This window comes from Heteronotia binoei, chromosome 2 (assembly GCF_032191835.1).
Source record: "Heteronotia binoei isolate CCM8104 ecotype False Entrance Well chromosome 2, APGP_CSIRO_Hbin_v1, whole genome shotgun sequence".
Lineage (NCBI taxonomy): Eukaryota > Metazoa > Chordata > Lepidosauria > Squamata > Gekkonidae > Heteronotia > Heteronotia binoei.
Window position 1 is genome coordinate 60,326,858 of NC_083224.1, and position 14,857 is coordinate 60,341,714.

The 14,857-nt window shown below is 40.8% G+C and overlaps 1 protein-coding gene across 3 annotated transcripts in view; it reads left to right on the top strand.

Moving 5' to 3' along the window:
* The window catches only part of SYT2 (synaptotagmin 2), a 215,269-nt gene that overhangs the window by 81,620 nt on the left and 118,792 nt on the right, over nt 1-14,857 (top strand). For all 3 annotated transcript variants that reach the window (XM_060231135.1, XM_060231132.1, XM_060231130.1), the window contains exon 2: nt 11,004-11,040. The gene's annotated coding sequence lies outside the window, so the exon portion shown is untranslated. The remainder of the gene's footprint in view (nt 1-11,003; nt 11,041-14,857) is intronic.

Below are 14,857 nucleotides of genomic sequence, written 5' to 3' on the forward strand. Positions count from 1 at the left end.
TCCACAGTGCATGGGTACAGAACTAGTGCCATTGTAAAAGGACCCACAACCCACATGACTAAAGAAGAACTTATGGAGTTCCTCTCTGTTGTGGCAGACAGTAGCAAAACAATTGCCTCTAGGAGAGATGAAGCTGTGAGAAGCAACTGAGAAAGTGCAGTCTGAACAGCTGGGTGAAAATTAGCAACTTGAATGGGGGGGGGGGCAAGATCAGGGTTAATTCACATTGTAAACTGGGATTGGGGGAGAGCATACACAATTAACAAAGAGAGAGAATATCCTGCTATGAGTTCTTTCAGATCTATAATAAATCTGCAGTAGATCACAAAAATGCAAAGAATGTTGTTACTTCAAAGACTCTTGCTCTGCAGTAAACAGGAGCAGAGGTAAGGGCAGAAGAACATTTTTAGAAGTTCCTCTGGATCCTGTTTCCTGTAATAATTGTACCCTCCCCCATGTGAACCACCATATGAGTTCCCTATGAATATGGAGTTTCCATTTAACACCAATGGCCACTGATTTACCCAGTCTCCTTTTAAAGCCAGATAAGTTAATAACTATCACATTGAAAATTTCCTGGAGAAAAAAATGTCCTGTCCCTTTAACAGAAGCTTAATGGGTTGTTATTGACCAGGTGATATTACCTCCATGCCATAAAATCTTCAACTCCTCAGTTTCCACACATTAAGCCTCTATGGAAGGCACATTTTTCTCCAATTCTATAAGTACTTCCTTTAGTCATCTACTACCCATCAATGTCCTTGGATAACCTTGTTCTAGTATTATTTGAGAGGGAGGAAAAGTAGTACAAATTTCATCCACAGCTTTAATAATTTCATAAAATCTTTTTTTCTAAACTAAAAGGGCCCAAACTCTAGCTTTTACTTACAGTGTAAATGCTCAATCCCCTAACCATTTTGGTTGCCCTCCCTTTTCCATCTCTATAATAGCCTTTCTTAGATGGCGTAACCAAAAATGGATGACAGCACCATCAATCATAATGAACTGATGGGGCATAGAACGATACAGTGCTGCCTTTTTTTACTTCCCATAATCCCTAGCATGGGATTATTTCCTAATAATCTTTCTTTCCAAATGTGGCATTAGAGGAGAGTCTTCTGAATACTGTGGACTGCCAAAAAGGTGAATAAGTGGGTTCTAGATCAAATCAAGCCTGAGCTCTCCTAGAAGCTAAGATGACTAAACCAAGGCTGTCATACTTTGGTCACATTATGAGAAGACACTGGAAAAGACAATAATGCTAGGGGAAAAGAAAGGACTCAATATGAGATGAATTGACTCTGTGGTGGAACATGCCTGCTCCAGCCTGCAAGCCCCATTTCCACCCTTTTTTAACAACACCTGGAGAGGCTTTTCTCTCTCTCTGGTAATGCATCACCACCACCTGACCACTGTATGGAATTGTCCACTGGGAGGGTCAGGATTCCCTTCCCTTTCAATATCTGAGGCCTTGCCTCTGTGTTTCCTGCTGCCCAACACTAGGTCATCACAGGGACAGTTTATTACCTTGCACACCCCTGACTACTTGCCAACTGCCAGCCTTCCCCCTGGCACTCCTTTTTAAAATAGTGTGCCCAGGATGGTGGTCAATGTGGTACAGAGAACCACTGCCAGCATCAAACGTTAGAAAGTATTTAAAAAGAAAATGTTTATAAGCATACTTTTAGCATAGCACCAAACTGAGCAAGGGATACAAAAGAAATAGGTAAAACACAAATCCTCTGTCCCTTTCTTTATACATGATTTATCAGTTTAGGTAGTTACAAATCCCTAGAAAGTTGCTATTACCTTGAAGCTCCCTCCAGCTCTTTAGGTCAGCTGGCTTCCCAGATTTCTCCTCGGGCTGCCTTCCCAGAGGAGAGGTGTGTGCTCATGGATGCAGTACCCAAGAAAAAGGAGGTTTTGTCACATCTGTTTCTCCACCCACTAATCTAGTCTGGCCAGATCAAGGAAGTGTTTCCTACAGCCTCTTTCTGAAGATTAGGCCTGGAGCCTTGCTAGTCTAAAGTCCTCCAAACCTCTGCTAGGAAGAAAGGGAGATCTGGACCCACCCATTATGTCTCTTCCTAGATCTATTAGCTTTTGAATAAAGATGAGCAGAAATACATCTGGAAAAAATTGCACAGACTTCCCCTTCCCATGCCTGTTCTCTGCACAGGGGGGAGGGAGGGAACACATTTTTGTTGGAATGAACCACACAACACACGTGTTGAGGAGAAAATGCATCTGCCTTGCCTCTCTGAGCAAGGGTTTATTTATCTCTGCCTCAGTTGCGCCAGAAATAAACCAACTTACAGCATCGAACAGACAAAAGCACTAACCGGAAGACATACCCCCCCCCCTTTACCATGAGGCCGTGTCTGCCTAGTCTACAGAGACTAATACCAGCTCAGCAGTAGTCAAGAATACATGTGTCAGCAAAAAGAAGCGTGAATACGAGTGTAAGATGTCTGCGCCCTTTTAGCCTTTCAGACACAACGTGGGCGCCTCAGGCTGATATGCCAAATGCATGATCCACCCACATTTCTGTCTACAGGCTTTGTGGGATCTGGGGGCTCAAGCGCGTGAGCCACACATTCCACTCTTTTCTTTTTTATATGGCTGCTTGCAAAGGGCAGCAAAATAACAATTTGATCTTGACATTCCCAGGAAGGAATGAAATAACATTACAATGAGTTAATAAAAAGGTGTAATAGATGGGGTAATAGGTGGGAAACACAGGTGGGAAACAAACAATGATGGATTTATGCATTCACACTGGCACATCTTAGTATTTAATTTTTGTCCGTCCAGAAAAGATGCATGTATAGGGGGAGAAGGGTTATTCAGAGTCATACTTTTGGCTAGGCAGGCCAGCCTTCCACTACAGAGCTGTTTAAATCTCCATCATGGGGCTGGGTATGCAGGCTAGCATGAGAGGGCCCACCATGTCTTTTGAGGTTAGGCTACCCCCTCTAGCGTGAGAGGGCCCACCAGGTCTCTTTTGAAACTAGGCTACCTTCTTTATACAATAGCACCCTGGTATCAGTTCTCCCCCTTCCTGCATTGTACAGTTCCTGGAGAGTGTAGGCCAAATTGCATGATGTGCTCTCATTTAGGTTTCAAACAACCAAGGTTAAAAACACAGTTGAGACAAAAGGTGGATGGGAATGTCAATTACCAAAAAGTAAATTCTATATGTATGAGGCAAAGCTATGTGTCTTGGTATTGGCAACTCTTTATATCAATAAACATTACTAGCTATGTTGCAAAAATATAAGATGAATATCTTAACTTCTAGGCACATAAGCAATACTGAGGGACATATGCAAGTGACATGTTATAAACTGAATCAATTCATGTGCCTTTATGGCAAGCAACATATTGTAGCCTAGGTGATCAAGATACACCCATTCAAACATAGGTGAGAGCATGGCCAGAAATGGGCAGTCCATACTGGCCATATTAACATAGGTGAAAGCAGTGCCAGAAATGGGCAGTCCATACTGGCTTATTATTACAATATAAAAACCATTTCACTGTTCATTTCTTGTTCCCCTCCTCCCTTAGTCTAACAAAAGGTCTTCTTTCTTGAGTTCATGGAGAGTTTGCGTGCTTTATGCATGACAATCTTTTCACAGGAAAATGTGTTTCTATTGCAGCCAAAAGGAATTCTTTTTATTTGGAAGTACGACTTGGAAGTGGCCATGGGGCTGCTTATTGGGATCTCGCTGGGGCCTCTAGCCTTTTGCTAGGCAGAGGAATGAAATAAGTGGTCTCCATAACTCAGTTTGGATGGGGTTTGGGGGGAAGCCTTCCTTCCAACATCAATAAGGCATGTCAAGGCAATTTCAGGACCCCTGGGTAGATATGGAAGAGCCTGGAAAAGATACTTGGAGAAACAAACAAACAAAATAACAATAATAGATTTTTTTTTCTTTTAAAGCTTTTCTTGGCTGTCCACAAATTGCCATAACTACATTACCACACTTGTTTTGGACTGGAGACTTTCTTCTCCTCACATGAAGTTTTAGTTTGACAATGTCTCTGCCCTTCCAATGTTAAAGGGCAAATTTTATACCCCATACATTATGTAGAATACATATCCACAATATAAACCTATGCATCACTTCTCATGATTCAGGTTGGTGTACACCCATATAGAAAGCATGTACCTAGAGATTCATGAGAGGCTTTTTATTTTGTTGCAACAGCTATGAATTTTTAAAAAGAAAACATGGAATTGTGCACAAGATTGGAGCTCCAAAAAAAGATTACCAGAGTTGACATTACCCCTGGATTATAAAAAATGGTAATAAAAAAGGAAGAAATTTTTTTTGCTATAGCTTTGGAACATATGAAGTTGTCAAAAATAAGAAAAACGTCAAAAACAAACAAAACTGAGGCCTCAATAGAACAAAATCCTAAAAATCCTAAAAACAAATAATAATTAATCCTTAAATAAACAATTCTTAACAGACATACATCAGCAATTCTTAAAACTATCATAATGAACATGCATTTAAACTGGACTTGCAGGTCCAGATTTCCTGCACAGGATATTGAAAGAAAAGATGAGCAAATTTAATAAAACAATGGAAAAATCCTAGAAATCAAATTATAGTTAATACCTGGTCAAAAACACAAAACAATTCTTAAATCTATTTATAATAAGCATGCAATATATATATAAACTTAGGAGAAATCCTAGTAAGGAGCTTGCACAGCCAAGAAGATGTGTGGGGCAGTGCAAAGTTAGAATTTAGAACTGCTGCATAAAGCAGGGTGCTAAAACATGCACCTTGATAAAGAATGGTTGAAATAATGGAAAGGTTGAAACTTAAAACAAGCAAATGGAAATGTGTTATCCAGTAGCAAGCCTGGCCAGGACTGTAGACTGGATTGAAACACAAAATCAAGCAGAACTGGAGTCCTACCATGATAAGAACATGAAATATAGAAAGGATTTTCTAAACAAAACACTCAGAAAAGGTCAAACTCTAACAAGATACTCTAGAGGCATAAAATAAAATAGATAAGCATGTAGATGCCTCTTTCCACAGGTAAGAGGTTCACCAAATAGCTAAATAGGAAGATTGATATATACAGTTCATAGATGGAAATAACTATAAATGGCATTAAGAGAGCAAATGAAGATATACATTTGAGGAATGCAGAACATTATTAAAGTCTAGATTTCTAATGAAGACCAAGAGTTTTCAGGAATTCTGCCTAGTGAATCACCAACAGATCTAGAAAAGGTATTTCTATGCGAAACATGACACAGAGTAATTGGGTCACTGATAAGACAAGGTATTAGTTTTTCAAGACTTAAAAGAGAAGATGCACAGGGAGAGGGTAGTTTTATCCAAGGAAGGGTACAGATGTTCTTCTATAACACATGCTATAACTTCAAATGAAAAGAGGTCTTATAGGAACCAAAATTTGTGAGGTAGAATTTTAAAACACTGTTCTTTTCAGAAAATAAAAATTCAGAGCCATCAACAATTTTTTTTTCAAATTTAAATGAATAAAAATTGTGAAGCAATTCAAAATAAGATGAAAAATTGTGATAAATGTAAAACTAATAGCCTTAACAGGAGACAAAATACATAAATACAAACCATAGAGACTAGTCATGGATTTCATTGTGAGTTGCAAAAATAGCAGCCACCAAATTCTCTGGAGAAGGCTATTGCCCAGCTTCTTCCAGCATTTGAGGCTGAGACTGAAATTGAGAATCAGATTTTGGGGACCCTGATGCCATGCCATCTTTAGCCGAACGAACGTAACATGCCAGAACCCACAAAAGACCTGCAAGAGAAAACACAGCAGCATGCCTGCACCCCCAGGTAAGGGGGAAACTGGACTATGCCAAGTTAATAAGACAAAATTCAATTTGAACCCTCATTTTCACTCCTTTTAGAACACACGAGATTAAATCAAGAGAAAAACAAAATTAATTTTATATCACATGGCTGATCAAGAATGTTTGTTTTTTTGTTCATGAAAAGAGAAGCTAGGGTTAAAAATGAGGTTGCCCTTTGCTTTTCAGAGCAATAAAGGGTTACATGCCTTAACTCCATGCAAAAAAGTACTAAGCTATTTATTGCACAGTGAAATTCTGCTCATTTCCTGTTTCCTCTCTAAACGCAGAGAGAGAGAAAAAATGGCTGTAAGCACATGTCGCTATGCCGTTCTGGTATTTTGTTCTGGTAGTTATTCAGTTTTTCCTTTTCAAATTGAGTCAGTCTTGCCCCTCACAAAAAGGTGGCTTGCAGGGCTGTTTTTTTTGTTTGTTTGTTTTAATTTAAAAAAATTCTTCTATGGGGGAAGGAGCAACTTTTGTAAAAAAAATCTGGCTGAGGTTTTTAAAGTAATGCTATCTGTCTGTCTGCCGCTCCTCTATTGGCAGTAAGACTTTGTGGGCTGTTTTTCTGTCTTCATTGCACAAGCCTGTTATTTGTACTTGGCCCACCTTGCAAGGCTGGTGTGCAAGTTCAGAGCAGAGTTATTAGCAATGAGGGAAAAAATGGGTAAGTGTGCCAATTGCTTTTGGTTCCTACTAAGCATTCAATGAAATTGTTAAGCAGTCAGGTTAAAATAGATAAAATGAAGTACTTCTTCACCTGAAGGGTGATTAACATGTGGAATTCACTGCTACAAGGGGTGGTGGCAGCTACAGGCATAGCCAGTCCCAAGAGGGCAGATAAAAATATAGAGCAGAGGTCCATCAGTTGCTATTAGCCACAGTATAGATATGCATATATATGTGCATGTGTGTATGCATAAAAAAACATTGGATTCATATTCCGTCCTCCACTCAAGAGTCTCAGAGCAGCTCACAATTTCCTCTATCTCCCTCTCCCACAACAGACATGGGTGGGGCTGAGAGAACTCACAGCAGTCGCACTTTCAAGGACAACCTCTGCAAGAGCTATGGCTGACCCAAGGCTGTTCCAGCAGTTGCAGATGGAGGAGTGGAGAATCAAACCTGGGATTATTAGCCCAATGTGAACACAAGAGAACAATTTTGCTAAGTCTAGTCAAAAGCAACAAGAATGGTTTGTCTAGTGTTTTGGCATTTTAGGTAACTGAAAGAAAGAATAAATAGGGAAGTGACATCTTTCAAAGTCTTGTCAGCAAATGCATTGCCCTGAGCAATCACACCAGGAGGATTAAAATGACTTTAAATAGTGAGCAATGAGAAAAGTAACAACAAGAAATTAAAACCTGCAAGATTAAAAATATAGCCAATCAAATCAATGTCAATTTGGAGAGATACATGCATAAAACATGAAATTGATGAATCAAATTAAGTGCATATAAGGTATCAACTTTTAAGTTGAAAGCCTGTGTGAATAGTAACAATTTCAGCCTGCTGCACTGCCACAAAGTAAAGTGCGTCCTTTACACTTCCCCCAGCAAACTGGGTACTCATTTGACCAACCTCAGAAAAATGGAAGGCTGAGTAACCTTGAGGCAGCTACTTGAATCCAGCTTCCACCAGGATCAAACTCAGGCCATGAGCAGAGCTCAAGACTGCAGTACTGAAGCTTTAACACTCTGCACCACAGGGCTCTTTTTGAATCCAAATTAGCATTTTCCTTGGCCAATTTTATCATCAATTTTCCTGCTTCATCAGGATTATCAACATGTCTTCTGATTGCTGCCTGAAGACAATTGATAAAGACTAAACAGGGCTCTTGTGGCTTTTGACAGACAGTTGCAAAACTATGGGCTGGTTTCCCTATGCCCATATCTCTGCTAGTCTTTACCGATAAAAGGTCAGGCAACTCTTCCCCTGTAAAATGTACAGGGCAAATAGACAACATTTCTGCCAATTCTGGGACAGCTTCCAATTTAGCCTGAGGAAGTTCCTTCTCCAAAACTTCACAGACCATGTGTTTCGGGGCGTTAGATGGTGGGCCCACGGGTGGATCTGTTGGTGGAGGAGGGGGAAAAGGAGGAGGAAGAAGAGGGGGGGGCAGGGGGCACTAGTTGAACACCAGTGCTTTTTAGGGAACAATCGTTGGAGAGTTGGCTTGGGTTAGAAACGGGCATAAATTTCTCTACTGCATACCTGCATTTATGCCAGACTTGCAGAAGTTCAATAGAAGCTCAGGGCTCTGTGTGAAAGGTCTTCCCTATCTTCTCCCAGTCCCAAAGTTTAAAGGAACCTCGCTTCAGATACCAGGGGCATTGCTTACTGATCTCTTGTAACAGAGTCTTAAGTTGGCCAGAAGTCACGGACCCACCGGACTTTTGGATCAAAAACTTTAACTCACCTAAATGTTTCTGCTCAGCCTGAGAGAACTTTCCACCCATACTTACCAAATGAAAGGGGTCGTTTGAGAACGACGAAGAGTGCACTCAAGGTGCCTTTGCCAGGCATTTGATAAGTAGGAGCTCAGCTGCTGGGCTGTGCCAGGTGATACCTGAAAGCAAGAGCTCTCCCTTGTCCTGGGAGCTGAGCTGTCCTTGCTTCAGTGAGCTGTCCCTGTTTCGGTGCGCCACTTGTTGGAATGAACCACACAACGCGTGTTGAGGAGAAAATGCATCTGCCTTGCCTCTCTGAGCAAGGGTTTATTTATCTCTGCGCCAGAAATAAACCAGCTTACAGCATCAAACAGACAAAAGCACTAACCGGAAGACACCCCCCTTTACCATGAGGTCGTGTCTACAGAAACTAATACCAGTTCAGCAGTTGTCAAGAATACATGTGTCAGCAAAAGGAAGCGTGAATATGAGTGTAAGATGTCTGCGCCCTTTTAGCCTTTCAGACACAACATGAGTGGCTCAGGCTGATATGCCAAATGCGTGATCCACCCACATTTCTGTCTTTGGGCTTTGTGGGGTCTGGGGGCTCAAGCGCATGAGCCGCACACATTTTAATATATGCAGTGGAGGCTTTGCTCATCTCAAAGCTCCCAGGAGAAAATGCATTTCTTCACAAACTCGCTCAAGGAAGCCACAGCCCTCAGTTTGCAAGATCTGAGCAAGGCTGATAACAATAGGATGTTTTGGAGGATATTAATTCATTAAAGGTAAAAAAGGTAAAGATAGTTCCCTGTGCAAGCACCAGTCTTTTCTGACTCTGGGGTGACATTCCATCATGATGCTTTCATTGCAGACTTTTTATAGAGTGGTTTGCCATTGCCTTCCTCAGTCATCTACACTTTACCCCCAGCAAGCTGGGTACTCATTTTACCGACCTTGGAAGGATGGAAGGCTGAGTCACACTAAATTGAAAGTGACATGACAACATTGAAAACACACACAATCCCTCTTCATTCTGTCAAACAGCCAGTGTGATATAACAGTTAAGAGTGTTGGAGTAGTATCTGGGAAACCCCAGTCTGAATCCCCACTTGTGCCATGGAAGCTTGCTGGGTGACTTTGGGCCAGTCACAGTCTCTCATCCTAACCTACCTCACATGACTGTTGTGATAAAATGGAGGTGAGGAGAATGGTAAGTAAGCTGCTTTGGATCACCACTGGGTTGAATAAATTAAAAAAAAAATCCAAGCATGAGGTTTGCTTTTTTGCAACCTCTGCACAGAGTTGTTGTCCTCATTGAGCCATTGACCATTCCAAGATCTCTTTTCTCATTAGCCATTGATGAGTCGGATGCCACCGTATATGTGAGTTTATCATCCCCCACCCGTGTTCATCACTTTTGACTTATTTACATTTAAACTCATTTGCCATTCACCCAGTTTGGAGAGATACCTTTGGAACTCTTTGAAGTCAACTTGGATTTTCACTATCTTATATAATTTAGTGTCACCCACAGACCTGGACAATGTTCTACTTCAATCGTGATTCTAGATTATTTATTAATAGTGCCTGGTCTAGTACATATCCTGGGAGAAATCCATTGCTTACTGTCCTCTATTGCAAAAACTGTCGATTATACTTTCTACTTCCTGTTCTTTAAAAATTATCACTCCATGCGAGGACCTTATTTTATCACATCGCTGTTAAATTAATCCAAGGGCTTTTGGTGACAGCCATTGTCAAAAGCTTTTTGGAAGTCCAAGTCATATGTATGTTGGATCACTCCTGTGCACAGACTTGTTGATACTTCCAAAGAACTCCAAAAGGTTGATGAGGCAAGAATTCCATTTGCCAAGTCATGCTGATTCTTCTTTGCTGAGGCTTTTTCTTCTATATATTTGCTAGTTCTATCTCTAATGATGACTTCTATCAATTTTATCCAGAACAAAATTTAACCTAACTTGGCTTTAGTAGTCTAATCCCCACACCCATTCTTTTGAAATTTGGCATTATATTATATATTGCATTTCCAATGCAACAACCATGCTATTTTAAAATGTACAAGTAAAACCAAGTAAGAACCACAGTTTGAAATTATTAGTAAACAATGGGAAACTGTGTAGCACAATAATGCTATGTCAATAAGGAACAATTATGACAATTTCTGTATTCAAACTCTGGTATATTATAATAAAGAAAATAAGAAGCAATTCCAGCTACAAAATGTTTGCACTATGTCTACAGAATGAATATTGACTGGAGCTTCCATAGCCAACACATTCATGACTGTAATGGCTACAGGTGGAGCCTAAAAGTTGAAGGTGTCTTCACTGAAACCGGTCCTGAGCTTCTTGTTTTGGCTGCAGCATCCATTCCTTTGTTATTCCTCAAAACTGTGATCCACTCCAGGACAATTTTGCAATAGTACTTGGACTGTGCATTGATATTGTTTATGGATATTATTTAATCTTATGGATAGTGCCTATTTGTCAGCCATATTTATTTTCTTTATTATAATATACCAGAGGTATATTTCCATTGTTTATTAATTTTAAAATGTACACCATACAACTAACCAGTGTTCCTCCTACCTCATTTTAAATATGATTCATTTGTGTTCATTGAACCAAGCTTCTTGATTGCACAAAGTTTTTTAGAAGCCTGCTTGGGAGCTGAAACAGACTTTATTCTAATTCCCTTTTTAAAATTATGTTTAATTACAGCTCAAGTTGTGACCCAGGAATTGAGACCAGGAAGGTGGTAAGTAAGTACTTGCCCCTTTTAATCTGATGTCTGCTTCTGAAGGTTGACTATTTCATTGTTGTGTGGTCACAGAATATGGATGAAGATATCAGTAGGAAGGACACAACAACCTGACTGTACTCTTTGGCTGAACCTATGCAAAACCCTGTGACAGAGACATTGAACACTCCTCCTTCGGTCCCCAGCATAAGCATCTCATTATGAAAGTGAATACTCGTTAAAATACCATACATAATTGAAAACATATTTTCCTTACACCTTCAGGCGATACCATCACCATATTCTGAAACTTCTGGAATTTAATTAAAAATAAATCCTGTTTCCTTTAAAATTTGCCTGGGCTCCATGGAATGAGATATACTTCAAAATCCACAGTGCATTCCTATCCAGAGGTATTCCAGTTTAAATCCACTGAAATCAATAGGTTTAGATTGGAGAAACTCTGAATATGATTGCAGTGTAGTTCTCCTAAGCACCATCCAGTGACTGTTTTCTTGAGGTAGTTCTTCAGAAGAATTTGGAGCCAGAAGAGATTTATAAGTCTTTGTATATAAACAACTTTTCAGGAGTCCCAGAGTCTCTCAGTGTCTGACACATTTGATAAATTGACTTGGCTCTCTGATGACTGTTTTTGGAAGGATGGAGAAGATGAGTGGTAACTTGAACTGCAATAATAATTCAGTGGTCACAGGACATGGATTAAGATCACTGCAGAGTAATTTGTATCACTGCCTACATAAATCTTATCTTTCTGGTATCCAAAGAATCCATGGCCATTAATGTGTTCAATACAATATGGGTATTTTGATTCTGAATAGGCAGCTCCTGCACTGTAAGCTTCTGCACAGTCAGCTCTGGAAAAAGGCAAGTGTGATAGATGGGTTAGGTTCTGCCTCTCCCTAAAGTCAACCAATGTGAGCTGTAATTAGACATTAATTAGGGAATTGAGAGAATGTCTGGCTGAATGAAACTGTGGAGAAGCCACCAGTGGGGGCAGAGCTGCCAGATCCAAGTTGGAAAACTGCTAGAGATTTGGGATGGAACCTGGGGAGGACAGGGACCTCAGTGGGGTGAAATGGCATAGGGTCCATCCTCCAAAGCATTCATTTTCTCCAAGAGAACTGTTGCCTGGAGAGGAGCCATAATTCTGGGAGATTCCCCAGGTCCCTCCGGGAGGCTGGCATCAGAAGAGCTGCTTAAAGGAAACAGTCAAGGAGCCCAAATTCTGGAATAGGGAAACAGTTCAAAAGTTCAATTGAAAATAAATGTAACTTCTACCTAATTTTGTTCAATGTTACATTCAAACCATACATGAAAGTTAATTCTTTCTTATTTAACTCCATGTGCTGATTGTTTCAAGGAAAGAAACATACCCCTCAAGGATTTCCGTTTATACATATCTTAGGATATGAATATATGGTGAGTGTGTGAATGAAAAAGTGTTTGATTCCCCAGCCCCAACAGCTCTGTGCAGTGTCTGAGTGAGGAGCAATTATGAGAGGGGGCTGGGCAGACATGTGATGGCCTGACCTACCTGTAACCCTGAATTTGTCTGATAGAGGTTGTGGAGGGTGGCAGGCACTCCGTGTGAGTGAAAAAGGTGTGTCACGGTGAGGAAGGGCAGTTGGAAAAATCAAATCTGTGCAGCTACAGTGGTGTGTTGCTGGGAAATCTCATGGCTGAGAAGAAAAAAATGTCTTTTAGCTTTAATACTACTAAGCCCAGCCCAGTGCAGGCTTCAATACCATGGGAAATGCCTATGCAACAATGTGCATATCATTGACCCTATAGTACAATGCTAATAATAGGCTGGTGCACTTTCTGGTGGAACAGACCCTCTGACCCATAGGCAGTGTTCCATCCTGCCCTTTGAGGTATGTAGACACCAGTGGTCTCTGCCTAGCCCCACACCAAAGGCAAGGATTTCAGGCAAAGTAGAGACAGCTTGCTCAAGTTCATAGAAGAAAGCTGGGAAGGTTTGGGACAGTCCAGAACCTGGGCTGTTATCATCAGCCCATACTTCTTATCCAAGTGCTGAGCTTCAAAAAGCAAGTGAAGATACCCTAAACACAGCCATGTACATATACATGGAGGATTTGTTTTCCTCCATGTCCTTTGGCAGACCAGCTATAACCACATAGTTGATTTGGCCTTCATCATTTTCCCATTCACTGACTGTTTTTTCACTGTCAAGTATTTTTTCTTGCAATCCTGTCACCTTCCTTGCTGTTTTTCTCAGGATTCCAAATTCTAGCCTCAACTTTTCCTTTTGTTGTGTATTGCTATGCTGATGAACATTTGCAGACAGCTGGTTGTACTCATTGTTTACTCATATTGCAAAGGATGATGCATCTCATCTCTCCTCGTAACTTAATTATCTGAGGCCAGGCTGGATACAGAGACTGAATCTATCTCTGTTGCACCTCCTTTATTCTAAACCACAGCACAGCCTGGCTGGTTAACTTTCATTCCCTGATGATCACAGAGTGATGCTAAAGGGGGATGCTTAAGAATGGTAAGGGGGAGACAACACTGCAATACCAGGGAGTAAGCTCCATCAAAACTGGTGGGATTTGCTCCAGGGTAAACAGGCACAGAATGGTCTATAGGGCTGAAATTTCAAGCACATTTAACTATTTGCAAGTCCTACTAAGTGCGGTGGAATTTACTTCCAAGTAAACATGCATGGGATCTTGCTGGAAAAGAGGGAAAACATTTCTGCTGGAAATATCTCCCCCTTCATTCTGTAGAACAATCCAGATAAATGAAACTTTTTGATTGAGGAGCTAAACAACGAATGATTCTAGAGTTCCACAAATAGAACTCCAAATGAGTAATTTGTGCCTAAGAGCAACTTCATGGGTAGGGAAAATCTGGATGAGGTCCATGATACTAGGGAATGGAGGAAACATAACTTTTTTCCCTTTCCCCCCTCCCCATGTTTTACAGGTATCTATTTCCCTACTGAGGTTTCTGGCCTGGAGCTGGCATCCTGAAGGAGACTGGGGGTGGGGGCAGGGACAATGAAGGGGTGCCATCACACTGACAGTCTGACATCTTTTCCAGGTTGAATCCAGAAGTGATGTCACTCACACTGCTCTAGAATTCAGCAGAAATGGTATGATAAAACCACAGAGTGGTACAACATGATTTCTGGATCTGGCCTGGAAATATCACACCATCAATAGGATAGGAATTTTTGCACTATCCCCCCTAGGGTTGCCAGTCTCCAGGTGGGGCCTGGAGATCTCCCACTTTTACAACTGATCTCCAGCTGGCAGATATCAGCTGTCCTGGATAAAATGGCTACTTTGAAGGGTGGGCTCTATGACATTGTACCATGTTGAGGCCCCTCCCCTCCCTAAACCCTGTCTTCTCTCGGATCCACCCCCAAAGTCTCCAGGTATTTTCCAACGCAGACCTGGCTACCCTATATGGGCCTGACTGATGGTTGCAGAGTTAGGGGGCTTCTGCTGAGAGCTCTCCCACTATGCCAGAAGAGCTGATGGCTGTATTACCTACCATGGTTAAAAGCAACCTAAGGGAGAGGCCATTTTCAATCTGAGAAACAATGTAACCCTCCTCCATCAGGTCCATATTTCATGGAACTCCAGCATCACATCATACTTTTGCCCTAATAGAGAATGAGAAGGATAAAATAGACTTTTTCTGATAGATGGAATATTCAGACAATTCTGCCTCTAGTCATGTGAAATATACTTTAATTATACCACATATAGCTGAAATAATCAGAGCTTTGTAAATATTTTTAAATATTTATTTTATTTTAAAATATTTTTATTTAATAATAATA